The 27,125-nt window shown below is 39.4% G+C and overlaps 2 long non-coding RNA genes across 2 annotated transcripts; one reads left to right on the top strand and one right to left on the bottom strand.

Annotated features, from left to right (window-relative positions):
* The first annotated feature begins 12,075 nt into the window (after positions 1-12,075).
* Positions 12,076-22,122, top strand: LOC144586962 (uncharacterized). The gene is made up of 2 exons (XR_013542064.1): positions 12,076-19,591; positions 21,866-22,122. It is a non-coding gene; the product is annotated as an uncharacterized LOC144586962 (long non-coding RNA).
* Positions 18,973-26,841, bottom strand: LOC144586961 (uncharacterized). The gene is made up of 2 exons (XR_013542063.1): positions 26,074-26,841; positions 18,973-24,749 (listed from the first exon to the last, which is right to left on the bottom strand). It is a non-coding gene; the product is annotated as an uncharacterized LOC144586961 (long non-coding RNA).
* Between the last annotated feature and the right edge of the window lie 284 nt (positions 26,842-27,125).

Below are 27,125 nucleotides of genomic sequence, written 5' to 3'. Positions count from 1 at the left end.
AAGTGAAGCTTTCACTACTAAAAAAAAATAACCCCTTGGCCAGCTAAAATTATTTGTTGCTTTAATATTTTTATTTAAAACAATTACGTGACTTTGCTTGTGCGCAGGAGAAATAAAGTCTAGTCTGATCTATTGGAAGAGAGTTAGTTATCAGCACCCTAAGGTAAAAAGGTCAAGCCAGGAAGATGACACAGATTTCAAAGCTATTCTGATTCACATTGTTCTTCCATGAATCATAGCCGATGAATGTTTTCATAGACAGCTATTACAATTCTACAGGAAAATCTCATAAGAGTGAAAACAAAATCATGAACATGTGTTCACAGTACTATCCTATCTGCTATATTCTGAAATGTAGGAAAGGACAGGGCTTGGGATGGAACCAGGCCATATTTTGATGAGGTGAAGAAAGAAAAAAAGTAAATACGGTGGTGCCTTGACTTACAAACTTAATCTGTTCCGGAAGATGGGCGTAACCCAAAATGGTTGTAAGTCGAAGCACCATTTCCCAATTAATCCATTCTGGCTGAAGAAAAAAAAAAATCAACCCCCCCCCCCAAATCACTGCAAGACCCATAGGAAACACGATTACTCTCTTCTGGCCGAAGGGGGGGCGGGAGAAAAGCAAGCAGAGCATGCTAGAAAATGGGGGAAAGCAATGGGGAAAAGCAAAACAAAAAACAAGCGAAGCATGCAAGACAGATCAGAAATGGGGGGAAAGCAAAACAAAAAGCAAGTGAAGCATGAAACACAGATCAGAAATGGGTGGAGAAACTCCAAAAAGCAAACAACCCCCCCAAGACCCATCGGAAATGGGGGGGGGGAATTCCAAAAAACAAACTCCCCAAGACCCATTGGAAATGGGGAGGGGAGTCCAAAAAACAAACAAACCCTCCAAGACCCATCACAGCATAGAAACATAACCCCCCATCCCAAAACCATGATGCAAAACCCACCCAGAACAGTTTTTAAAAAGGAGAAAGCAGCACCTTACCTTACCAGACAGTCTGAAGCCTCCTCTGATCGCACTCACTCTAACCGCTGGGGCGAAAGAGCTACAAAGAAGCTACAAGGAGTTACAAAGAGCTACAAAGAGTTAGCAATTTGTATTTCCTGCCTTTTTTCCCTGCCTTTTTTTGATTGTAAGTTTAAGCTCCAGCCACAAGTCTAAGCAAAATTTTGCGGCTGGAGCTGGTTGTAACTCGAAATGGTCGTAAGTCGAGGCACCACTGTAGAACCAGGGTCACCATATTAAAAGGGGAGGGGGAGAATACTGTTTAGTACTGCAATTTGCCATGTTTTTCACCTGCATCTATTTTAAATATTAGGTAGTAAGCCACCTTGGGTCCTGTAAGGGAAGCAAAGAGAGATTAATTAATTAAATAAACTAATAAATACCTGTCAATGAATGAATTAACGGATGAATGAACGAATGAATGAATAGTTGCTCTTTTGAGTTGTTTTGCACACTTATTCTCTAGCTTTCACTTTTCCAGTTACATGAGAAGTTTGCTTGAGGGGAAGGGAAGAATATGCAAAATATTTGGCAAAAAAAAGATACCTGGGAGAAATATTCTGTCCTTTTTCTTACCTTTTGCCTTTCTGGTGTGTTTTTACCTTTTCTTCATAGCAGTATGTATAAGACCATACGTCTGTTCTTGGGAGTTTCTGCAGTTATGATGTAATTATATATTTCTTCTCAGCAAATTGATGTATATGTGTGACATAGCGCAACATTCCCATAGAGGAACATTTGCAAGGGTGACCTGTATTTCATCGATGAATAACTAGGTCATATTAACAGGGTCCTCACTGTGATTTGAAACTTGCATCCCACTGGAGTCACAGTAGATTAGATCACCTATCAAATCAGGACCTGAGTAGAATAAGGACCAGAATATTTAAAAGATGCAATGACATGTGGATTGAAAAGAAAAAAATGTTTATGTGCATATGTATGTAAACTTGCATTGCTTTATTCCGCTGGAAGTATCTGAAAGATGGCCTTTTCCCCCAAAATGGCAGTAGCTGAAAATAGCACTTTGGAAACCAAAATGCATGATCATTGTGTCTTGTGTGCCCTGATTTACATTCCTCAAATTTTCCAAGTTTTCCAGTTAAATGTTTTGTGTATTTTAAAAAATTGTGTATCAGTAAAATCTTTGTAAACAATACTTGCACACACCAAGTATGTTAAACAACAAGAACCATATCTATGCAGACAGTGGCACTGAAATGTTTTAGTGATGTTCTAATTACAGTACTTACTTATTTATTTAGATTTTTATCCCGCCCATTTAGACAACGTCTACTCTGGGCGGCTTACAGTAAAATATCATAAAAACAATTAAAACAACAATTTAAATCAATGATGTTAGTATTATTCAAGATGGAAAAGTATAAACAGAAAATAAAAATAAAAATTAAAGTCAAGTATTGCCAGGAGGGAAGGCCTGCCTAAAGAGCCAAGTTTTTAATTGGCTCTTAAAAACACCCAGCGAGATTTTTTGTACGTCTGCCATAATTACATACCATAATTACGCATGGCATGTTTTATGAACATATATTTCACCTGCCTGCCTTGCACACAGTGTAACAGACCAGATTAAAGTACAGTATCTTGTGCAAGATATTTGCACAAAGAGCTGTTGCCTTCTTTTCCAGCAATCAGAACAGAACTCTGAAATGATCATGTACTGTACCTTTGAAAATAAATAGTATTTGGACCAGTTACTGTATTATACAACCTCATAAGATGCTGGGGTGGGTGAGAAGTTTGCAGAGCTTAGTGAAGACATGTGTGAGCTGTAGTACAGTATATAAAAAGGAACTTTTCAAAGCTCAGAAATTCTGTTTCTTTTTGAATACAACTTATTGATACTCACAACATTTGTATGTAGGGGAAAAGAAAAAATGAGCAATTGCTGTTTGCTTTCAGGAACTGTATTGGTCCCTCCGCTTCTTTGGACAAAAATGTTACCAAGGGCTTCCAGATGTTTAGCTACTCTAGCTTTTCCTGAAATGGTGCTTCAGCAGTGTTTCTGCTCACCCTTATCCATCAAACCTCTACATGTCCTGGGGGCCTGTCACCTGCATTTACAGCATGTGTGGCAAGTGGCCTTCCTTCTGTCATTTACCATCACACGCAATAGCTTTCAAAACATGTCTATTGGAGTAGAAAATAAGGATTCTCTGTTCTCTGCTACCAAAAAGGCCTTTCTTTAGTTGATTGAGATTTTTAAATATAGGTCACTCACATATAAACTTCTTTAATCAGAAAGTAAAATAAAATAGGTTTTCAAGAAACCTCTAGCAGTTCCTTTGGATTGCTAAGGTAGGAGTGAAAATACAGCACACTTTCCAATATTCATTCACAAAAGAACACCAACATTTTTGTCTCTAGCACCAATGGAACTTTCAGCACGAGACACTATTGGGTGAATTATAATGTATCTTCTGATTTTTATCCTCCCCCCTGTGTTTTGTTGCATCTTCTTTTGCTTTATTCTTTTTTCATAATAACATGCATTATTATTTTTTGTACCCTAGTTTTAACAGGCTTTGTGGTATGATCTGTGAAAAATTGGGTAATTTTAAAAAAAGAGATATAATGAATAATATATACCCTGTTGATCAGCAAATTTGCCATCAATCCAAAGATTGGAATTCTCCCCTTAGTTGGCCATTTAAAGCCCTAAACAATAGAACCCAGTTTGTTCTCCTGCATAGACCTGTTAGATTTTCAAAGTCTTAAGAGGGATCAGGGCTGTTAATGCTGTAACCTATGGAATATGAGCAGGTGGTAACAAGCAAAGGGTACATCTCTGTACACATACCTATTGTCTGGAGTGCTCTTTTCCTGTTGTTTGGAAAACTCCAACAATAGTATGCTTCTGGTAGGTAACAAAAACATACTTCTTTACTAAGGCATTCCCAGACATGATTGTTCTTGATTTTTGTACTGTTTATATTTGGTTCTCATCTGTGAGAACCAAATGCCTAAAATCCTCTTGCAGAACTTTGTTATGCAAAACAGACAACATCATCATCCGGCAAGTGGGATATTTATATTTAAATTAATTGAAAGCGACCAATCCCCACCCTTTCAGGTTCCAAGACTTCCTTGGGTTTCCTTTTGCCCTAGAAATCCTTTGGGAGCCTTGAGATTGGGAGTCGGAGGAGAGCCTTCAATAGCAAAAAATCATAACTGGATTGCTGCCACTGGGATAAGAACCACTAGCAGCAATCTGGCAGAAATTTAGGGCTATCAGAGACTCCTGCCTGCCACTGTTCTGAGGCTCCCAAAGCCTTCCGTGGGGCAAAAGGCAGCCCTAATGAGTGTCAGAACCTGAAAGTAGGGAGGTTAGGAAGCTTTCAATTAATTAATTGTCTTTTCTACAAATTTATATTGGTATAGTGATGAATAAAATCCCTTGAGTTCAGTAGCACTTACTTCCAGGAAACTGGTTGTAGGTAGGGTCATAACCAGGTAGGGCAATGAGGGATAAGCCCAAGGGCACTAGATTTAGAGGGCACAGCCATTACATTTGCCCTGTCCTCTGCTGAGCCTCCTTGGGAGCAATGAGCTAATGGCAGGCAGCCCAAGCTGCACAGTGATTGGAAGTATTGTGTGGTGCCCCTTCACTAAGCCATGCTCAGCCATCCCTATTACAGCACCCTGCAAAATAAAGGAAAAACAAACTTCCAGCAGCACATGCCACAAGAATAAAAAGAAATGGCAGCTCCTGCACTTCCTTGCTCAAATGTTGTTTAAAACCTGCATTTTAAATATCTGCTTAAAGAAATGCTCGATAGTTTTGTCTTATTGATTTTATTTTTGCTTTGAGCTCTGATCTATGGTGTTTATTTCATCAAACAACACAAAGAGCCCAAGCTCCGTCCTATATGCACCTATCACAGTTGAGCACAGTGGGATTTCTCATTAAACATACATAGGGTTGCCTTGTTAATCCAGATGAGAATGCAAGTTCTCATCAAATACAGGGAGACTGCAACCCTAGGCCCAGTTATATATTCTACAGTTCACAGGGATTCAAGCTGTGTTATAGGAACGTGGGATTCCCTGGAAGCTTTCCAGGAATTCATCTTTAGCAAAAAGATTAGTAATGATTGACAAGTTTCCCTAGAAGGCAGCATCCTTTCATTACTGATCTCCTGCCATGTGCAGATGCAAGATATATATATGCTATGCTGGGCATGTATTTCGACTCATACTGCTAACTCTAAGAAGAGCAGCACAGATAAACAACAGGCAGCCCAGCCAGTAAGCTGAGCATCTGACCTAGAACAGGTATGGGAAGAAGATAGATGGTAAATCTGTAGACAACAATTTCTAGCTTGCAGTAACAGAACAATAAAAAATGACTCTGATATGATTTGAATTTGTGATGTTTAATTGCTTTTCAGCCTTTGTATTTCACACCTGAAACAGGGAATGAGCTGGTTACTTTTATCCATACTTTTTGTATCTCCTACGGTTATTTTCAGCACTGCAATTGCTGGGCAGGTTTATCCTCAAAGCTTGGGGATGTTCAGGTCAAATCATTAAAAAAAATAATTAAAAGTTAATACTTTGTGCTCAAATAACAATTAAAATAATGAATGGCATGTAAAATAATTTTAATACCTAAAGATTAGTGTACCTTTTGACCTTGGGCTGGGCCCCCTGAAGAGCTGTCTCCACCACTTTGTCTTTTTGGGTTTGTTTATTTAATTTGCTTTATCAGTCTGGGGATTATTTTTATTTATTATGTTTGCGGTATTGTGGAAGGGGGCTAGGGGTTCATATGATATTGTAGTAGTCCCACTAAGTCAGGCGTAATATAAATGTTACAAATAAAAAAATAAAGAAGCAGCAAATGAACAAGTGCTGACACCTTCACTTTTAATTAAACAGTGCCTCAGAATTCATCCTGTTGGATGTGATGAAGCTGTCCTTGCCACAGAAGTGAAGGGGAAATTTTAAACATCTCATCCCTGTGTGAACTCTATTGTTTAAAAGTGAGGATGTTACATGTGTGCCAATAACCATCCTTTTTATTTGTCATGTCATTTCCTATTTCAGTACCTAAACTCCCTACCCATGTGGCCCTTTCCTATTATTCTGTTCATACAACCCCTGTACAGTCACAAGCAACAAAACAGACAAAATAACAAAGTGGTAATTCTTTATTTGACCAATCAATGTGCCACAAAAATCTTTTCAGGCTTTTGAGATCATAGATATCTTGGTAAGACTTACAATCTTGAAAGTTTGTACAGATTTTTGTGACTTTTCTGGTTAATCTTCTACAGGTATTACTAAAGTATAGATTGTGGAGATTATCCTGTGGCCAATGTGGCTAGTTATGCATTTTGCAAAAAACTGAACAATCCACATTGTTCTTCTTCACATGTGGTGGGATTTTCCACCCAAGGTCAGGTCAGACAGAGTCCTATACATTTTTAGATAGACTTGCATGCCCTCTGTTTATAGTAGGGACCTGCTTCTTAGTAAACAGGCATGGATCATAATTCTTAAATGGAAAATGCACTGTCTGCTTCTTCATAAAAAGAGATAAGTGCCTTTTAGCTCTTCTCAGGGTAAAAGCGGTCCAATCAAATATGTTGTTCAATCATAATCAATTTACATTGAATATTGTTTAATTAGATTCTACTTCATCCATAAAGAAACTTCTCAGTGCTCACTGAAGGAAGAAGTTAGCCTGTAGTGAGGAATAAATGCTGTCAGGTTATTTAAGAAACATGCATTACTATTGATTTGCTTTGTACCCAAACCTATATTTAACAGTTGATTTAAATGGATAAGCAATAGGAACATGGCATATAATCTGATCCTTTTTTTATCTAGTTAGAATCATCAACTGTGAGTGTTTGAAAAAGATCTAATATAAATTAATATGTGCAACAGACATGCATAATGCAGTATATTAAATTTAAGCCAAGGAAGACACATTTTTTCCATTAGATGGGCTATTACAATGTGCAAAAATGAACTCATTTAACGAGGTTACAGTGCTGACCATGCTGAACAGGCAGATGTAGCACATTGTTGCCTTCCTTCTTTAACCTGAATTTGACAATTTAGACAAAAATAGTAGACTCATCTGTTTTACTTTCCCATCTGAAGAGCAATTAGTAGTACTTTCCAATATTTAGTGTACTATATCATAGCTATCGTTTCAGCTATGATCTTTTTTTTCTGAGGGTGGAAGAATATTTTGCATACTTACCATGAACATTAAAATTCTCCCCCCCCCCCTCGTTTGCACTCAGAATGAAATACAGTACTCATTTCAGTAGCAATACACCCTTTAAAAATAAAAGGGGCATGAAATCACAGGGGACCAAAAAACAAATAGTTTTTTTCTGTATATTGTGGGATGCTGGGTCAAGGAGGGGGATCACAAGGTAGGCAAAAGGGAAAGTACTTGCGCTAGATTCATTGTACAGGTTTATACATACATGCTGAAATACAAACTCCAAATCATTCAAAGAAAAATAAGATATAGGTTATAATTTTTCCTTGGAACAAATGCTGTTCTTTGGAAAGAAAAGGACATTCATTCCAAGTCCATGGGGGATTTTTTTTCCACCCACAACCTTGATAAGCCTATAAAGATGTTAAATGCACAGTAATTTTGAAGTCACGCTGATGCAAAGGGGAGGTGGTGTCACAAAGCTTCATACTGTATTTGAAATTTCCGTGGCAGCTTCCATTTAATGGAGATGCTTGCTCCTCCCATCAGCAAAGTGCTGTTTCTGACCTAGGCAATTGCTGCATCCTTGGAGGAAGCTCTGCAATTAGAGGCGAAAGGATAGCAGGAAGAATTCCCGGGGACTTCCTTTGGCCTTGGATTGCTGAAGAGGCATTCTATAATAGAAAGCCATCTCTTCTTTTGTCGCCGTTCCCTGTTAGCCCACTGTAGAGCTGCACCTGATGAGCCTCCCCCAATTTTAAGCCTAGTTAAATAGTTAGCTTCTGGAGAATATGGTGGTAGGAACATTAGTGACAGACTGAAGGAGGAGTGGGAGTTGATTGCACATTGCGGAAAACAGAAAGAAAGCCAGAATGATATAATGTCACTCTGGGAAATCTATCGCTATGGCAACAAAGAACAGGCCCTTTAAGCAGGAAAAAAAGAGAGGTTCCAAATAGACCGTATTACAAAAACGCAATTAAATTATCTTTTTAAAGTTTCTGCTTTATACCTTATTCATATATGTATCAGGAGGGAGGGGAGACAAACCGCTTAATGATTCCAGGCAGCAAAGTATAAAAGTCTGTGCCAAAAAATTTTCCTGTTTTAATGTCATTTACATGGAGGCTAGACACAGCGGGGAAGTGGTTCTGCTGCCATCGTCAACTTATTTTCTGCAAGGCAACAGCTTCTCTTTGTATGACTAAGGCATTTAAGAATCAAAGTGCTAAAACACATGCAAGCAAATGAACTAAAACAGATGTTACGTTGTCTGTCCAGATATCTTTAGTCTGCGCATAGGGAGGTCTTACACTGAACTTGTTTCTGGACTAATGATCACCTGTAGAACCACCTTATTTTTAGGAAGAAGGAAGAGCTGGTAACGGGAGTTTCCTGCCATCCGATAACATGGCAGATATCTGTCAAGTCAGGCAAGGTGAGCAGGCAGAGAGAGCAAGGGTGTTTTGAGTTACAGTACAGTATGTTACTTTGTCCCCAATAAGGGCCAAGGTACTGTATATACTACAGAAAACATGTCATTTGATGGCCAAGAGTTCCCACTCCCAGATGGTGTTGTTGCATTCTGAGGGTGTGAACTGCCAGGAGTAGAAAGCGCAGGGGCTGCAGAGGCTGTGAGGGATCCTCCTGCTGGATAATACTGCACCTAAAGCGACACTGGAAGCATCTGTCTCCATGGTAAACGGTAGCCGGGGGTCCGGATAGCGCAGAATCGGCTTGGTGGTAAAGCGGGTTTTTAGTGTGTTGAAAGCATGATCTGCCTCCAGAGTCCAAAGGAACAGCTCTTTGGGCCGGAGGAGGCGGGTCAGTAGCGTGACTATGTTCGCGTAGGCTGGTATGAACTGGCAGTAATAGTTTGTGAAGCCGAGAAATCGTTGCACATCCTTACGGTTCCAGGGCTTCTGCCAGGTCAGAACCGACTATTTTCTTTGGGTCCAACTGGTTCCTTTGGAGAGATACAATCGCTTCTAATCGTTCAACATTCTCCTCAGCTGTAGTTAACCCCTCAGGTTCTGGATCTTCGGCTGAATCATGACAGTACAGTGGGGTCTTGACTTAAGAACGGCTCGAGTTAAGAACATTTTGACTTTAGAACCACTCTCATAGGAAAATATTGACTTGACTTACATACTTAGATTTGAGTTAAGAACTGAAAAAAAACCACGTGGGAGGCAGGGAACGTGCAAAATTTGAACTTTCAGTTAACTGTTGGCCAGTGAAAAGGGTGCCTGTCTGCTTCCTCACTCCTCCCAGCGTTTAGAGAGTGGATTGGGAGACAGTCTTCAGACTGCCTGGTTCTGCCTGGACTGTATTTTCCCTGCCTTCCCTGAACCTTTCTTGACCTAAGAAAAAAAGAAACAAAATAGTGATCGAAGGCAGAATAGCAGCTTCCCATTAGTTTTTATGGACGGAAAAGAGCAGATACGGATCAAATGGTTTTCAATGCATTCCTATGGGAAATGCAGATTTGACCTGAGAACTTTTGGACTTGAGAACCGCCTTCCAATACGTATTAAGTTCTCAAGTCAAGACCCCACTGTATGTATGTATGTATGTATGTATGTATGTATGTATGTATGTATGTATGTATGTATGTATGAATGAATGAATGAATGAATGAATGAATGAATGAATGAATGAATGAATGAGCGAATGAGCTTTATTACAGTCGCTGACAAGCAGATTTATCCAAATGTAACTATAACACAAAATTACAATGAAAGGTAGCATAAGGTAGCAATAATAATATCACATGTACACAATCTTTTACAATATAACTAAATTAGATGGAGCCTCCTTAGTTTCACTTGATGTATATAAAAGAAGAAAACAGTCTCTGCACTGGAAAAGGAATAGATAAATTCCAAATTCTACTTGTGATTCAAATCAAAATGAGAGATGGCATTTCTCCTACAGTATTTTAAAACATCTGCCAGTGCTTTGGGACAAACGCTTCATTAAAAAACAATTATCTAATTTTGTGAAAACTACTCTTGATTCAATTCCCAGTGTGGTGTAGTGAACAGAGTGATGGACTAGGACTCTGAAGAACAGGGTTCAAATCCCCAATTGGCTATGGAAACTCACTGGGAAAGTGGAACTGGTAAAAATATCTCACTTACTTTGAAAGCCCTATTAGAGTCACTCTAAGTTGGTTCTGACTTGATGGCACAGAACACACCCATTCTTGATTCATTATTCTTCTGTGAATTGTGGGATTCCTTCCATTCCCAGAAGGGCATCTTTGGATTCAGCCCAATGCACCTAGTACTTTGTTATGATTTATGACTCAGCAAAGAAAAAAAGATGAAAGTAAAGTATTTACCATATTTTTCCATGTATAAGATGCCACTTTTGTCTAAAATCTTTCGATTAAAAATTGAGGGTCGTCTTATACATGGAAGTAAGGAGGGGAAGGTAGGGATCAAAGCATTTTGATTCTTGCTTTTCCCCTCCACTTTCTTGCAAGGAAAGTGCTTCCCCACTTGCAAGAAAGTGGAGGGGAAAAGCAGGAATCAAAGCTCTTTGATACCTGCCCCTCCACTTTATTGTGAAGAAACTTCTTTGAAAAAAAGTGAAGGGGGAAAGCAGGAACTTTCATGGCGCTGCAGTCCCTCCAATGACTTTGGAGATCATGATTGGTGAGCCATTCTTTGATGTGGCAGGGAGGCTTGTCGTCCCACCTCTTCCCAGGAGTGGTGAGCCAATCATGAATTTGAATTCCATATAATTTTGATATAAGAAACAGATGAAGAAAAGGCATTTAGTGTGGTGCCCTTGCCCTTTGGAATAGACTGCCACTAGTATCAAGGCTTGTGGCAAGGAATGTAAGGTTTCGGCAACCCCCCAAAAATGGTTTATTTCATCCAGGCTTTCCCGGATTCATTCTATTGATCAAATGTTTCACTGGCTTCTCTTTTACATAGGTTTGTAATGAAGTGGATATTTGAAAATATGATTTAATATGCATTTTATTATGTATGTAATTGCATGTTTACTTCATAATGCCTTGCCAAAATGCCTTTTGTTACATTATACAGTGGACCCTCTACTTATGGCATTAATCCGTATTGGAATGGTGGCTGCAGGTCGAAAAGTCTGTAGGTCGAATCTCCATTGACCTACAATGCATTGAAAACCGATTAATCTGTAACTGGCCATTTTTGTTCTGTTTTTGTTCCATTTTGTTTTTTTTCTGGTCTGTAAGTCAATTCTCCGGCTGCAAGTCGAACCTAAATTTTGTGGCCAGAGAAGTCTGTAACTCAAAAAGTCTGTAAGTCGAGCCGTCTGTAAATCAAAAGTTCCACTGTAATAATTATAACTGTATGCCATCAAGTCAATTCTTATGGTGAAGCTTTTCAGGGTTTCTACATCATCATCAACATCATCATCATCATCATCATCATCATCATCATCATCATCATCATCATCATCATTTATTGTCATTGTAAGTTTATACTGTACACATACAACGAAATTCACAGACACCCAGAGACCAGACACATGCACACACATAAAATTCCCCAAACACTCCCCACCCACATAGAGACTACTCAGAAATGATTTACCATTCCCTTTTTCTTGGGGCATCCTGGGACTGTGCAGCTTGCCCAAGGCCACACAGGCTGGGATGCATAGTGGGGAATTGAACTTCCTGCCTCTGGCTCTGCAGCCAGATACCTAACTCACTGAGCTATCCAGCCAAACCCTGTGTTATATATCTCAGTGAAAAATAAGTAACAAAACTTTTTGGGCTCAGCTATTGCAGCAGAAGGACCAGGATTGTGGGCATTAAGGGGAAGGGAACCATCAGGTCAGCAGGCTCCAGATGATTCATGGTGTGGGTGGCTTCTCTGAGGGGTCATTAGTAGTGCTCAGGTACAGTAGCTGTGCTGCAGCTGTTGCTTCATGCTGTACACAGCAATGTGCTGGCCTGTGAAACTGCTGCTGTGGAACAGTTCCTTCTTTGCTTTCTGTTGGCACTGTGAACAATTACTATCACCATAACCATTAAGGCCAGATACATGCTGGGTATACTGTGGGCTGCTGCTGTTGTCACCACCATCATTCTTAGTATATTGTGTTCCTGTAGGGAAGAAGAATAAGCTTTAATTTTGAAACAAGCTAACTAGGGCTCACCTACCAGCAGGTTTTTATATGAAGACAGGGTCCTGGAATGTATCTTTCTTTTTTGTTTCCAAGTGTATTTCAAAGCTTAAAAAATTATCTTCAATACCTTAAATGGGTGGAACATCAGTATCTTAAGCACTGCCCAGATGCTATGATCATCATCTTTGCCTCCTCCCACCGCATTTCACATTTTACCATCACCTAAAGTTTGGTTGGGTTCTTCCTAAATCTAAGGGGTGGACTTGTAATGTCTTCTTTTTTTGTTGTTGCTTGGTTCAGAGAAAGCAGTGGGCCCAGCTGTGAGTCTCCCAAAGTCTCTCACAGTAGCCAGAGCCATGGACTGAAAGCTCTACAGGAGTTGCAGCTTCCTGGCTCGACCATTCCTATGCCAACTTTTCTTCTACCATCTGACACCTTTTGTCTCTTCTTTTCTTTTCTCTTCTCTTCTCTTCCTGGAGATGGGAGGAAGCATCTGCCCCCCCCTCCCCAGGTGCATTTGAATGCAGGTGCTGGGGTCCTTTTAAAAATATAAGACGGGTGAAAACTTTGTATTGGGAAATAAAGTGCCACAAAAGGGCAAAACATAAACCAAGGGGTTTGGCGGGGACAAGAAGGCACAGCAGCTAGTGGGAGAAATCTGTTTATCCCTGTACACAGAGAGATAAGAGGAATGCCATCTGGGTGTTGGAGTGGGGCTGCCGTGGGTTAAGGGCTTAATGAAGAACGCAAAGAGGTACAGATACCCCTCCTGGAAGAGTTCTGTGTCAGGTGATAAAGAGACATAAGGTGATTTTCAGTTGTGGCACCTTCACATATGTCTCTGCACAAAGGCTCCTCTGAAATCTCATCTCATGTCCTTTTAGCTGAAGGCCTTTTTAATTACCAAGATCTCCCAGCATGTGGTCAAGGCTGGTTTCAATCAGACATTTTCACACAATGATAGACTATTCTCATTTATTTTTCATGCTTCTGCTGAGATCATTTTAAAGACCATTTTATATGATTTTGCATTTTGTACTGTTCAGTAACTGTTGTGAGCTCCTAGAAGTTTTAATGGCATGAAAAGGGAAACACACAAACAGGGCATGAATAGGCAAGCAAGCAAAACATCCACTCAAATCCCCATAACAACTGTAGAATCAGCAGTGCAGTTGCAGTGGGGGTCCCAGCTGTGGGGATAATTGCTTTTAATCCATCATCTTTAATTGCAGCAAGAGTGCTGGAAAATTTGGATGGAAATGGTTTGCATGTTTTTACTATTATTATTCTTGCACCTAAGGTATCCTCACTTCCTGAAGAAAAATATTATCTGGATACAGCCTACTAGTGCAGTTCTCTGGCCCCTGAAACAGGATCAAAGGAAGGACTGGGAGAAGACGAACTGAGAATAAAAAGAGTACCTTAGATCTTAGCTCTTGTTTCCCTTGCAAAGAGGGACACAAATATAATCTTGTCTCTTCCTGTAGATTCTTTGATGGTTTTAAAGATGCCTATACATTCACAAATAGCTGGAAATGGCTTGCACGTTGATGAAAAGGTGAGCACTCTACATATTGGAAAGAGAGTAATTACGTCTTTCCTGGACAAAAAAGGAATCCTCTTTATAGATCACTAGTTATTGCAAAGACAGTGAAGACCCAGTCTTGATTGGCTTGGATTAGTACAACTGATATCTATTCACAACCACTCTATCTGCCAAGGAAATTTAATTGTTGAGAAGTGTTAGGAACACCTGTGAGATCAAGTGGAAAAAACCCTGGACATTTTGTTAAAACGTCATATGTGCATTAGCCACAAGAATAGCTTCATTGACAGTTTAAGAGTTGGAAGAGGTTCAAAGAGACAGGGAAGTTAAAAAGCAGAGAGTTTAGAGTGAAGTTGTTGCAAAGGAAGGATGCTTGTAGGTGGGGGGATGAGGAAAAGTTCAGGGGAGTTGGCTAAGGGCGGAGGACTGAGGTAATTCCACAGATTGAATTAGCCATTTCACATAAAGTCAGCCCCTTACCTCTAAAGCTTCTTGTTACAAAATAATTTCTGACTTCTCCATGGAATTCACAAAAAGTATTCCTCTGAATCTGGCATATTATGCCTCCCAATAGCTATCTTCATAAGATGGCAGATTTCCAGGGATCCCTCCTCCCTCCAAGCATCCTTGCTTTCATCAAATTAAAAATTTCTCTTCTGGAGGCAGCAGTGACTGCAGTCAGCCAACATGACCTTCACCCTTCATGAGATATTTACCAGTAATTCCAAAGGCAAAATCAGTTTACAGCTCTTGTAAAGCTATTTTCTCTTTGTAAATGTCCTTGATTACTAGCTGAGGACATTGTACATCAGCTGTTCTTGTACTGAAGCCAGGGTGCAGTTATCACAGTCATACAGGCAACTGGGCAGCTGGCAGGATGCTTCTACAGTTTAATGTATAGTATTCTATTGTGTAAAATAAGATATTTGATCCACAGTGCTTTATGGACCTGCTCATGTCCAAAATATCACCTCTGAATCATGTTGCCTCAGATGGATTCTAGCCTCTACGGTCCAACAGGAGGTAGTGGCATCCTGAGGTACACTAGAAATACACGGAAAACCCCATATATAGCTGATATATTTCTTCTTTTCTCTTTGTGCAAACTGTGATTTATCTGGCAGTGGAATGACTGCAAGATTCTCTCCATGAGAATAGCAAGACCTCCCTCATTTGATAGGAATTGTAGAATTTGTATGGTTGAATGGAAATTTCACTCATGATAGGTGTACAATAATTCGACCTGATTGCCCTGCTGAAGACTGGCTGGAGTAAGGTAGAGATTTCAGTATTATTCTTTTATAAAGCCAAATGTCCACCATGTTTACATTTGAAGTTAGCCAATCATTGATGAAGAAGCCAGCTCTCATGTTCCTGCCTCTTTCACAAATACAGTTGTAAAATTGATAGTTGCTACACAGAGCGAAGTATGCTCAGTAAAGTCTGAGAGTATGACACTGAGAGTTTGTGTTCATTCTTGCTGAGGTAGGCTGAGAAACTAAAGATGGAAACTGCTGTTCTGAGGTCTTTGACACACCCAAAGAATCAAATTACGCGTCCAGGAATCTGATATCTGAATATTTTCCCTGCAACACACAATTCCCTGCAAACACACAATCAGACTTGCAAATTAAGTCTGTGTTTGCTTTCTGATGATCAGTCACCAAACAAAGCAAGCTAATTTGCAAAATGCAGAGCTCAGAAAAGCTCATGACAGGACAAACAGAAGTATTTTACTATAAGAGAGCTCCACTTTCAGTTACAAATTAACTATATCTGCTAATTGCGGAGACACAGTGGTAGAATCTTAATCCTAGGTTATTCCAAGTAGTTTAACTACTCTGGTGGAACATCCTCTAGTGGCCCAGGGCAGTGCCAGATAGTGGATTATCATTTTGATTGTGTTGATAATAGCTCTACCTTCTCCTATATTTTAAAGGGTTTTTTTTCAGACAGATATAACATCATCCCCTTTTACATACTGTACAATCTTTGAAGCCTCCACAAATAAGGACTACAAGTAGAGTACATTTAGAGAAATATTTATTCAATTATTTATTGGTCATTTGCACAGTAAGCTGCTTCTGCAGTGACCTTTGGTTGAGAGTAAGATAAATGACCTGTGGGAGAAATAGGTATGTATGTATGAGATAACAGCTATCTTAAGTCACCAAATGTCCTGTTTCCTCTTTACGTGTAAGGATCACATGTTTCTCACCTTTGTTGCTTTAGATTTGAATGCAACAAGCCTGTTTCTGACATGAAGCTCTATGCATTTATTTCATTTCAACAGGGAGAGATGACTAACAAAATGAAATCCAGAAACAGTGAGAAGTCCCTGGTAGGTGTGTGGTGAGTATGTCCCCCCCCCCCGACTTTTTTGACTGCTGAGTGAATCTTTAGGTTTCCTCATTTGTGAATGCCAGCATCATTTTCAAAACATATAACTGACCACTGCTGCTGAGCAACCAGGACACACAAAGTGCTAATTTTTAATTTGCTGAGAAATTCCTATAGGATAGTTTCTTGTATCAGTGCACTGACTGTTAATGTAGCATAAATATATTTATTTGGTCAGGTTTCCTGGCAAGAGGAAATTTCAGGTAAAATTCATTTTGTTACATAGTAGAAATTCAGAGTCCCACTGAGAGGACTCTGTTCTAAATTTTTCAGAATTTACCCCATTCTCATTAACTGGCACTTAAAATCTCAAGAATTCACTCTGAGACATTTGTAGGAGGAAGAATAAAAATCATTCCTTTACTTACAGATGCTTGGAATTACAGATTTACATATGCTGCTTTCTTTACTGCATACATACTGAGAAACTAATCAAGCAGATCAACAGCAAATAAACAACTGTCACGTACAGATTAAAGAGAAGGAAAATAACAACAGAGAGGTGGATTCTTTTTGAAATCAAAGGCTAGAAGGGATTATTGGTTAGTACTGGACAGATAGCTAGTCATCACAGCCCAGAAAAATCCCTTTCCGTCACACAAAGTACAGACAGCACGCAAGGTTGTAAATGAAAAAGCAGCACCCATTTTCAAATTCACATGTAACTACTCTTGCTACGCAAGTTCATGGAAGTGGTCTCATGGAAGAGGCTTGGTCAGGATGTCTGTTGTCATCTCTGTGGTGTGACAGAAGATCATCTCAATGACACCTTTCTCAGTCAGGTCACACACCAAATGGTATCTTACACCAATGTGTTTGGCGTGCGCATTCATTTTCTCACTTTGTGATAGCTTGATGCAGTTCTGGTTGTCTTCCATTTATCTCAAAGTCCTTCAGCAGTTTCTCCAGCCATAACAGTTCTCTGCATACTTCAGCTGCAGCAATTAATTCAGACAGTATCAAAGACAAAGCTATGGTACCTTGTTGTGATGAGCCCATGAAATAGGACCATCAACATACTTGAAGAAGAAACCACTAATGGACTTATGATCTGTACTATGCCCAATTTGCATCAGTGAACCCTATTAGCTGGCAGTCTTAACTTGAAGTCCACGGTCCCTTCCAAATGTCTAGTTATCCTTTTTACAGCTGTCCAATCATTCCGTGTTGGCACACTAACCTTTCTGCTTAGTATTCCTACAGTGGTAATGATGTCTGGTAATGGCTGTGAAGTTCAAAAGCATACCTATATCCGTGTTATATTTATTGTTATTTGGTAAAGGTTCACTTTTCTTATAATATTTTAGAAAATCCATTTGCATGGGTGTTGTAACACTGTGGGCATCTTGGAGGCCTAACATCTCCAGAAGCTCAACTATCTTTTGTTTCTGATTTAGCAAATATATGACCCATCTGCCTCCCTGTCAGTTTTAATCTCCAAATAATATGTTGCATCTCCTAACTCTTTGGCCTCTACCTCTTTGTTAAGATGATGTACAATATCTCTGTACTCCTGTTCCCCTTGAGTGGTTATAATTAAGTCATATACATATGGAAGTATAAAGGTTAAATGTCTATTTCTCTTTTTGGTACACAAGTACTGATCTGCATCACTTTGATTAAAATTTTGTTGTGGTTGCTTTTTCTTGAGTTTCTCATTCTAGGCCTGAGCAGCTTGCTTAGGTCTATACAGGCCTTCTTTCGTTTGCATACAAAATCAGGATGTTTCTGGTTGATAAAGCCAAGTGGCTGCTCCATATACAGGTCCTCTGCAAGCTCTCCATGTGGAAATGCAGTCTTGATGCCTAGGTATCTGACTTGCATCTTGCTGGAGACGTACACACTTAGGAACATTCTCATTGTGATGTGCTTTCTCTACACCACACATATACTGAGCAACCAACTGAAAAGATCAACAGCAAACAAACAGCTGACACCAACAGACTAAAGAGAAGAAAAGCAACAGTCAGCAGAGAAGCATGGCTCTCTTTGAATTCAAAAATTGGAAGGAACTATAGTCACACCCCAGCCCAGAAAAGTCGCTCTCGGTCACACAAACCACTGACAGCATGTGAGGTTGCAAACAAAACTGCAGCACAAGCAGGGTTGTTACATAAAATGCACAAAGGAAATGTAAAGAAGAGAACTGGTGCAACCAAATGGATCAAGTAGAGTAACAGACAAATCCACGGTTGCACAATAATGTAAGTGTTGCAGTGGGAAGGGAAACATTTTCTAGCTATTTTTGTTGTTTATATACTTCAAACCAATATTGTGAAAGAGTCAAAATAGATTTCATGTTATATTTCAGTTATTTTAAAACACTTAAATAGCAAGGACTATAAATAAAAAGGTGACAGGAATCTTTCTGTAGCAGATGGGTTTTTCCTGCCTAACGTGGGAGTTATCTTCTGTGTTGCTTACCCCTGCCACACAAACTTTTTGTTGTGTGTTTGCAGTTGTAGTTGAGATACTGACAGGTCCTCAAAACTGGTAGCGGAAATGATCCCCTCCAATTCTGTATCTTCACATTATTTTTAGTTTTCCTGTTTCACTAACACAGAACTGTCATACTGTATTTAAAATGTGTCAACTTTTGAAAGGTGACATTTTCAAATCTTATATTATTTAGTTTTGAAATTCAGTATTTCCTTAAAAACATTTTCAGATGTTTGGTTTTTGGTTTTTTTTAATCATGTAATAAGAAAAGTTGAACTCTATCCCCAGAATGTAAAGATTATATCAGTGCTTGGGAAATATGAATGCACTAAATCTCACATTGTACATTGACTATGTCTGCATTTCTAAATTTCTATTGCAATGTGTGATATGTTTTGCCAAATTAATTTTCAGTTCCCCTTCTTATTTTGCAGATTAAGGAGGTCTGTGACTTTCAAGAAGAGGAAAATATGGTTAAAACTCATGTGAAATATAATTACAATTTCACGAAGTTGTACTCCAAAATTTACAGCATCTACTGTAGTGATTCCTCCCCCCACAAACATCTGGTAGTGCTGAACCAGACACTAAGAGGACTCTGACTTAGATTTGTTTAAAGTAATGACTGGGCAACTTGTAGGTCACTGTACCCTGTTTCCCTGAATATAAGACCTAACCTGAAAATAAGCCCTAGTATGATTTTTCAGGATGCTTTTAATATATAGGTCCTACCCCCAAAATAAGCCTCAGTTAAATGAAACCCCACCTTCCACCACTGTGCAGCATCATGCAGCAACTAGAAGATGACATGACTGTAAAATAAAACATCCCCTGAAAATAAGACCCTGGAAACACGGTATGTTGTTCAATCACAACTCTCACAATCCTTTATCATTGGCTGTGCAGAGTAGCAGTGATGGGAGAATAGCAACATCTGGAGGGCTACAGGTTGCCTTCCACTGAAAGCATGTTTTCTGGATTATGCCAAGGTGCTACAGGAAAGGGTCGTTTAAAAAAAAAAAAACCTTAATGGGAGTGGTATAAGGCATAAAAGTGAAGAGATCCCTGATTATGCCAGGTTTTGTGGTTTGACTTTACTAAAATCACCAAAGCAAAAATGTGTTGGAAAAAGAAAGCTGGAAAGCTCTGCATATGCATTGTTCTCTGTCCAGTACTCATAGACTGGAGTGGTGTAATTCATATTCATAATTCTAAAATATGCTGCTGCTCTGTATAAAACTCCCAAGGAGACAAACATAACTGTCATGGGTAAACTTCAATGGGTGAATCCATGCTTTGCATGTAGAAGGTCACAGCTTCAATTCCTGGCATCCCTAGGTAGATCTAGGGAAGAATCCTACCTAAAACTCTTGACAACTGCTATCAGTCAAAGTTGACAATAGTGGTCCCCGATACATATCTCTCTCACACACACACCCCTTTTGTGGGTTATATATAAAGAGACAGTTTTGGTGATTACAAAAAAGTGCACTTTCATAGCATACAGTGGAAGGTGGATAAATGAGGAATTGGAGCCACCTTCTAATCGCAGATCATGGATTCTTTGTGCCAAGTCTGGAGAGGAAACAGGGAAGGACCTTTTCAGGACAGGACTGTTCTCTCGGGCCAGATGCACAGGAGAATGTGTCGACTGCTGCCAGGCAGAGTTACGAAGGGAAATACACTATGCTGCATATAATCCAAAACAATTTGATGTACTTGCAAATGGAACAGTTTGTTCAGACTTGTGTGAAGGATTAAAACAGAAAAGTTGTATGAAAATACTCTTGCTGATGCACAGAACTGGTTTACTGTCACTTTGTATCTATCTTTTTACTTTCTATCCCCTATTCTTCTTTAAACACAATTGTTCATCTATATTTATATCTATGTTGTTGCTGTGTGTTGGCAAGGTGGAACCGACTTACAGTGATCCTAATAGGGCTTTCAAGATACATCAGCTAATTAAGAAGTAGTCTTAACCAGTTTCACATCCCTAGTGAGCTTCCATGGTTGAGTGAGGATTTGAACTCAGGGCCCCTTAGTCATAACTCTTATCAATTACAGCACACTGGGTATCTATATCTATATCTATAATAATAGTTACATGTTGTCAAGCCAGTTCTGACTTATGGTGACCTTTTTCATGGTTGTTTAGGTGGGGAGTACTCAGAAGTGATTTAATTTACATTACTTTCTTCTTTGGATGTCCTGGGACTGTGCAGCTTACTCAAGGCTACACAGGCTGGCTCTTCCACAGTGGAAATCGAACTTCCAACCTTTGGTTCCATGCCTTCACTGAGCTCCACCACACAGCTAACCTATTTCTATCTCTCATTCTCATAGGACACAAGATTTCATTAAGAGTGTCTTAGTGTGGAGAACCAGATTCAGAAAGATCTGATCATAAATATAGTGAAAGTAAAAAATAAAAGCAGTGTATTCACAAAAGATAATTGCACATCATTATTATCTGTTTAATATTTTTCAATATCTGTAGCAATGGTAACAAAACAGGACAAGTAAACTGGATTGGTGAGAAGTAAAGGAATTTCTGTCTATGGTATGCACTCCTAGCATAGGGTACTCATGTCCTCTTTTAGGTAGGATAGTCTTCCTTTTGAAGGACTGCCAGAGGATAAACTTCCTTTTGAAGATTTCACTTATTTGAAGGGCTGTCTAGTCCAAATCTGATTGACAGTTAAAGAAACCAGAAAGGTTCAGGAGTCTTGAGGTTGTTAAATTCACAGTTAATCTTGGGGGCAACGTGCATGAGGAAACTTGAGTGCGGCTTTCTTTATTAAAAGTAAACTTGCTCTAATTATGCAGCAGATAAAAATGGTTCAAGTCAGGAGTCTACAGAGCAGTTTGACTTTAAGTCTCCCTCAGTAGAACACCACTTATTTGTTAGGTTACCTCAACTGGCACTGACTGTCTCAATACATTGTTTGTGTGTGTGAGAGAGTAAGAGAACTCCTTCAGTTAGGTGGCTAGTTATAAGAAAAAAAAACTATACTAAATAAACATAGGGTATTTGATCATGATTTAGAAAGCAAACACTTTGCAATATGTATTCAATGATAATAAATCTCAAATTACTTCTGTTTTCCTTCAAAATGATACACTGCAGATACACAGAAAAGAAAGGGCCCCCAGAAGATCACTCCTCCTGCAAACATAACTTCCTTGGCTCAATATTTGTCCTTCTATCTTCTTGTGATGCTAAAGATTGCCTTGCTTCTAACTGCAGTATGGGATTGTAATCAGTGAAATTAAGGACAAATCTCAGTCAATAAAATCACAGCTACAAATAATCTTTCATTGATCCTTTTCTCCTGCTGCCTGGCTCACTGAGGTGACGGCTTCCCTTTTCAACATAAAACAAAATATCCATAACTCCAGTTGAGCAGTATCAGGGGGGGAAAAGTCTAGGCCTGTAAACCTGAACACAATGATTTAAGGAGACCTCTTCCAGATAGAAAGCACTTTCCTTCTTTCTGGGTCAGGAGCAGACAATTTATGATCCTCTAGATCACTGGTTCTTAACCTTGGGTTACTCAGGAGTTTTGGACTGCAACTCCCAGAAGCCTTCACCACCAGCTGTCCTGACTGGGGTTTCTGGGAGTTGCAGTTCAAAAGCATCCGAGTAACAAAGGTTAAGAACCACTGCTCTAGATCTTGTTAAGTTGCAGCTCCACCCCTAGCCAGCCTAGCACATTGTTAGGATGATGGGTGTTGCAGTCCAGCCACATTTAGAGGACCACACATTCCCACAGATGTTACATCTCTGGCAACAGTGTCCATCAAGGTGATTGTATTCAGTTCTTTATCTCATCATTATGAACTGATAGGAATGTTTGTCAGTCTTTAATAATAAACTTCTTACTTTGCGTCTACACGATTGTGAAGGGGGGAAAAAGAGCATGAAAGAATGTTCTTTTTTCATGTAGACAGGTAAACATTCATTTGGCATCTTCTAAGATACTGTGTGATATGCAGTGACAGCACTTTTAGGAAAAAGTGTTTGTGGGGAGAAACCCTGTGTGGGCAGGTACATAAATATTTGGCAGCTTGGCACAGAGAACAAAGGGGGAAAAGATAAATTTTACAAATTTCTACAAAGCTGAGCACTTAGGGCATGATTTTGCTGCCAGATCTAGATGCTCTGAAATGCTGCGTTTAAATGCTTAATGAGAACTGATACTTTAAACCTTGCTCTTCATAATTTCGCTATGATGCAAAAAAAAAATTACTAATGCACAAAGTCTCACAAGTACATCAAGACATTAATTCTCTTCTATTGTCTCTCCTAGTGTTGTTGCATTCTTTGCTTGTACAGTATAGGTATATTTTCAGGAGACACAGCCATATTATCCTGTTTCCCTGAAAATAAGACCTAACCTGGAAATAAGCCCTAATACAATTTTTCAGGATGCACGGAAATATATAGCTTATGATAATGATGATAAATTATTGATATACAACATGTACAATGCAAAACTAGTTCTCTGTAATGCACAAAGTGAACCTGACCTGATTGTACCTTGTATGAACCATTCACAAAACAGACAGTGTCCCCTAACAGAGTTCTAGAGGTGCAGCTGGAGTTATGTCATCAGCAGTAACAGACTGCAGTTAATTAAAGAGTTCATGTTTTGATTTAGGATGCATGGAACTTTGTCTCATTTGCACATGAGTTGTGCACATCCTCAAAATGAAAAAGGAACTATTTAATCAGTCATGATCTGTCATTGCCACTGTGCCAGCAGAGCTCTGCAAAGGATATTGGCCAATGTGGGGATGATGCTGTTATCTGTAATTAGTTGCTTCAAACATGAATCATGCAAAAAGCATACACACACACAAGTACATACCATATATTTCTGAGTGCATGCCAAATGCAGTTCTTTCACCAGTGAATAATTCTGCGCACCTAGGAAGATAGTCAAAGCCTCAAGTCAGACACAGGGCGTAGCTTCGATGTTAGAATGGAGCTTCAGTCCTTTTTAAAGAAATTCAGCTGTCAGCAAAATGATGTATTATTGGCACTGTCACTGCCTTTATGACACATTTTAATTTATTAGATAGGTTTAGAGAAAGTGTAGATTTATCCATTTGCTTTCCCTTAAGCTCCTTGGGGGTGTAAGGAGTAAATTCAGTGTCTCTTTACTAGACTTTGTTGTTATGATTTCTGTTTAAGTGTCAACTGCCTAAACTGTTGGAAGATTTTGTGTAGACCTAGCAATTTGCTAGGACTTGCAACATCTACACCTCCTGGAAACTTCTTAGAAGATAGTAGTCATAAAGAAGAAATGCATGTCTTCCCACATAGTATACTGAATAGCAATTGTTTGGAGGAAATGATTAGGGAAATAGTTCAACAAGTCTCATCAGGTAAGTGTGGTTTTTAAATTAAATAGAGAACCAGACATTTTTGCAGTCTAACCATGTAGTTTGTGGAGGAATATCCCAACAATTTCACATCCTCAACTGGTAATTTTCAAATGAAAGGCAAGCATATGATGACCATATTTTTCAGGAACTATGAGCTCAAAGCTAAGATGTGCATGAAATTCCCACAGTAAAAGAGAAATGAAATGAAGTCCTGGTCTTCAAAGCATAGTCTGGTTTGGAAATTGTAGCTTTGTTAGATGTCCTCCAACATAGGGAGATGACTTGAACCCAAGTCTACATGCTATACAGATCACTTATTTGCCAGAAGATGGGACATGATACATTTTTAGCTTAGGTCTGTCTCAGCTAATGGTTTTTTTGTTTTAATTGAGGTTGGTATTTTCTGGCTCACAACTATGACTCTTGGCAGCTCATAAAGTTCTCTGAAGATACAAGGCAAACCTTACAGCCCCTGTTCTCCAGTTTAGACTTCAAATCAAGCCAGAGAATGCTGCTCCCTTCATCTCCAATTTCCTTTGCCAATACAGCAATAATAAAATAATAATAATGGAGGGATGGATGCTTCTCTTTTCTCTCTCCAACTCCCAAGGTTCTGGTATCTGGCATATATCACGAGCTGTGAGTCAAGGAAAATCGGGATATGCGGATTTATCAGTTGTACTGTATTAACATTAGCACTCCCAGTGCCCACAGCTTGGATAGAGTATGTTACAGCAGAACCTGTGAGGCCTTATTTTATGCAATAAAATTGATACAACGACATCCCCTTTTTCAAAATACTGAGCCAACATGGGGTTACTTTTTGTTTGTCGTGTAATAGTAAAGGTAAAGGTTCCCCTTGACAATTTTTTGTCCAGTCGTGTGAGACTCTAGGGGGCGGTGCTCATCCCCGTTTTCAAGCCATAGAGCCAGCGTTTTGTCCGAAGACAATCTTCCGTGGTCACATGGCTAGTGCGACTCAGACACGGAACGCCGTTACCTTCCCACCGAGGTGGTCCCTATTAATCTACTCACATTTGCATGCTTTCGAACCGCTAGGTTGGCGGGAGCTGGGACAAGCGACAGGAGCTCACTCCGTCGCGTGGATTCGATCTTACAACTGCTGGTCTTCTGATCCTGCAGCACAGGCTTCTGCGGTTTAGCCCACAGCGCCACCACGTCCCTGTGTGGTGTAATGAGTAATTCCTTATCACTCACAACATGTTATTTTGGGGTATTTGTGTGTGTGGAGATGGTAGGGCCATGCTGCTTTTAAACTCTTTTTTGTATTTTAAAATAAAGAATGGGAAAGGTAATGTGTAATGACTCATATGTAAGGGGTTTTTTTTAGAAAGTAATACTAGTAGTTTTTGAAAATTATGTTCCAGGTCTTGGGCATATCTGTAGCAGAAGGTGGGAGAGAGTAGACCTCTTTTCTAGTTACCCATTCTACTATTGCTATCACTGCTGGTACTGCTGGAAAAAAAAACCCAAACAAACCCAGGTGAGTGAATCAGGTGGTAAAAAGAAGAATTTAGAGGGAGGGAGGGAAACATGCAGCTGGAGAGGATATAAAAGGGATTATTCGTGACATTCCTGAGGAAACATGGAGCGTGATGTCACTTGGAACTGGGCTTGGAATAAATTAAGTTATTTTTCTAGCTTAGTTGAAATAGCCTAGTTTTTAATGCCTAACCCATTGGCCCCATTTCTACTCTGAGGTTAAGTGTGCATGTGCTAAAATGACATGCATTGAAGGGAACACGTATATATATATTTAAAAGCATGCATTGAGATACGTGCAAATGGCAGGAGAGGTATAATTTGTCTGGGTTCCCTTTTATTTCAACACAGTTTCAAAAGCAAGTATTTGACTGCCACAATGAGGAAAGTAGCCCATTTCTGTGTAACCATAACTGCAGAAGCTGTTAACAAAAAGGATACAAGTGCTGAATAACTCAGTGGTTTAGGTATCTATCTTATTTTTTCTTCTTTTCTTCTTGCCATCTTGGGACTCTTTGCTTTAAATTAACTGCTAAAATCGTAAATTTATATTATATTTTATATTATTTTGTTTTTTAATGTAAAACTGTATATTTTAAATTGTTTTTATCTTCTAAGTTGTGAGCTGCCCAGAGTAGACTATGTCTAGATGGGCGGCATATAAATGCAATCAATGAATCAATGAATCAATGAATGAATCAATCAATCTGACTATGGAGCCAGAGATTGGGAGTGTGATTCCCTACTATGCCTGCTTGACTATGGCTAGACTTGTTAATCCATTGCGTCCTTTCCAGGTCTGCAGTTCTTAGATTCTAAAGCAATCTCTAACTTCATGACCAGAGCACTGGAAACATAATAGAACAGAAATTTTTAGTTTGGAGAAGAAAATATGATCCATGTTTTGGAAACAGTATTAGAAATCTTATATAAAAATGAGGGCTAGACCTACCTTCAGGCACAGGAAGGCAGAAGATGCTTGGCTGACCTTAGGTAATAGTGGAGAATAGTGTCCCCTCACGAATATCAAAGTACCATCCTTCTGTATATAGATTAGAGAGGTGCCATCTTATTCTTCCACTGTAGGCAGCCACATGTCTTAGGCCAACTTGCTGCTTTGGTGAGGCTGTGTTGTGAGATCTTTAGAACAAAACAAAAGAGCACATTTTGCTGATGGACATAACCCATTCATCAGTACCCCCTTCCCCATGGAATAAACTGCTGCAAATCATTCTCCACCCAACATTGTTTTCTACTTCTCTCTGCCTTTGTGACTATTCACAAGTTCTGGTATTCTTACCCTGTTCAAGCAACACGGCACCCTTGCTGTTCCTTGCCCGAGCTTTTCTGGACAGTGAATGACATCCATCTATTCTCCATCCATTGAATAAAAGCACGTTGGGGTCACTTGGATTTCCACCAGCAAAATGGTGAGGGGACATTTCCAGTTATTTTTCCATCTTTCTTTGCAGCTTTCTGCCCCATCTGATTGA

This window comes from Pogona vitticeps, chromosome 2 (genome assembly GCF_051106095.1).
Source record: "Pogona vitticeps strain Pit_001003342236 chromosome 2, PviZW2.1, whole genome shotgun sequence".
Lineage (NCBI taxonomy): Eukaryota > Metazoa > Chordata > Lepidosauria > Squamata > Agamidae > Pogona > Pogona vitticeps.
Note: the sequence above shows the minus strand (reverse complement) of the source record. Positions and strands in the feature narration are given on the sequence as shown.